The sequence below is a fragment of the Triticum urartu genome, chromosome 7 (assembly GCF_003073215.2).
Source record: "Triticum urartu cultivar G1812 chromosome 7, Tu2.1, whole genome shotgun sequence".
NCBI lineage: Eukaryota > Viridiplantae > Streptophyta > Magnoliopsida > Poales > Poaceae > Triticum > Triticum urartu.
This window is the reverse complement of record NC_053028.1, coordinates 282,062,840-282,065,167: the sequence shown is the minus strand read 5'-3', so window position 1 is coordinate 282,065,167 and position 2,328 is coordinate 282,062,840.

Here is a 2,328-nt window from a genome sequence, read left to right as displayed (position 1 = left end):
CAAATATAATGGGACAAAAGCTATCTTGTGGGGAACCTATAACAAGAAAATCAGCAGGATATTTAGTTTTCCCACACAAGACTTCAACATCTCTAACAATTCCCATTGGTGAAATAGTATCTCTCACTATAAGAAATATGTCAACTTATGACCACCACTATTGGTCACTGAATGGTCACAAATTTCCATTTATGACCTTTTTGTGACCAAAAACATAAGGTCAAAAGTTGGGCGTCGTAAACTGACTATAGCGACCTTTCTTCTGGAATGGTCGCAAACGTTTATGACCAAAATAAGCCTATTGTTCTGTTTTGGTCACTAGCAACCTCCCCAGTCCACGTAGGCATCCAGCGTGGCAAGCTGATGTGGCACAAGATTCAGCCCGGTCCAATTCAGTTTTCTACATGGGCCTAGCCCAACAATTCAGCCTTTTATATTTTTTTCTGTCAATTCTTGTGGGCTACTTGGGCCAAGCCTAGTATTTCAGCTTCTTTGTTTTTGGGCCTTGGCCTTCTTACAATCAATTGATTTTCTATTTTCAATAATTATATTTTGGAGCTGGTCCCACTAGTCAGAAGGGTCCCACAAGTCATAATGCCATACATGAGTCCCACATGTCAGAAATTTCAAAATTGCTCAGATTATATTCATAAGTGGGTCCCACTAGTGAAGTTTCCATATCTTCTCAACATACATAACTGCTATTTCAAACAGGACAGAACAAACATAGTTCATCAAATAACATTACATAGCCTTTTACAATCCGTTACAATATTACAGTTTACAGTCTACTACATAGCCAAAAGAACTATTTGCAAAGTACGGCTTCACTGCTTCGCACTTGGCTTCACGACTTCACACTCAGAAAAATTAGGACTGGAGTTCCTGTAAAAGAGTGAACATAAAGGAAAAAAATTAGGCTTGGAGCTCCTGAAAAAGAGTGAACGCATAAAGGAAAACAAGTAAGAAAACTATACAGGAAAACAAGTAGAGTGTATTGAACATATATATGTTATCCCTGGAAGGCGAACACATACAACAACAAGAACAACAAGAGAATTATCCAAGAATAGAGCATGGAAGCGGATTAACTATATGGAACCAAAAACTGAATCATTGCAGATCAGATTACACAGGAACAGAATGTAGAAGCAGATCATATGGTAGCAAAACCAAATCATTACGGAGAACATAATAATACATGAAGAGAAAGATGCAACTATCCAGGCCAAAACTGGACAAACCACAAACAACAACAACAATAACAACAACACAACGAGAGAAGTAGCCCTATTTGCATCATGTTGACCAGCACAAGCAGCCATATATGCATCGCAAACAAAGAACACTCGACATCCAACATCTGAAGACATTGCAATTATTTCTAAGCACATCTAGCATACTAGTTTCCGCAAAGAGCATAAGAAAGCATGATACCATATCAATTGCATCACATCAACCAAATTATTCAGGGAGCACAATATGCACATGAACAAAGATAGGTTCTGGGCCCTGTTTGATTCACCTAGTTGATGAGGGCGGCTGAGCGGGAGACGAGCTCGATGTCGTTGCCATCAAGGACGATCTCATCCTTGACCTTCGCGGACTACAGCTTTGCCAGATGCAGCAGCTACACCTCCGACAACCACAGCAACAGCACCAATAATGACCTGCGTGACATTTCATATCATCATTATAGAATAAAAAAATTAAGACACAGGCAGCAAATATAGCTTCAGCATTACGAAATTATCATGTAACTGTTGAGCAGACAGGAATATAGCTTCAGCATTATAGAATTATCATGTAACTGTTGACTGTGAAGCTGTCAAACAGAAACCTGATTATAAACTATGGACTATGAGATGTCACAGCCGATCCAGTGGACTGTGAGATGTCAAGCAGAGCAACATCTGCTAGAGCAACAACTCCATGGACTAAAATAAATGCCCACAAGGATCATGAGAAAGAGCTAAAAAGGTTTGTTGTAAAAGAGTGAGCATAAAGCTACCATTAGAGTGTACTACTGCTGAGGCCAGAACCAAACAACTTCAATGGAAACACTAAATGTAAGCGGTGGAACAGATCTAAAAAGGTAAACAAAATATGAATTATGGTTCACTTAAAATGTGATAGATGTTTAGCAAAATTGTTTGTGGGAGTAACCTTAATCGTTCAAAATTAGAGTTGAAAATGCAAGGAAATTAAGTTGCAGAAGACAATCAGGTATTCTATTTACACATCATTGTCAACAATAATAGAAGGAAGCAAACCTAATTAATAGTACTTTACAGTAGATAAACATTTGTTGATGCCAAAAAAAGACAA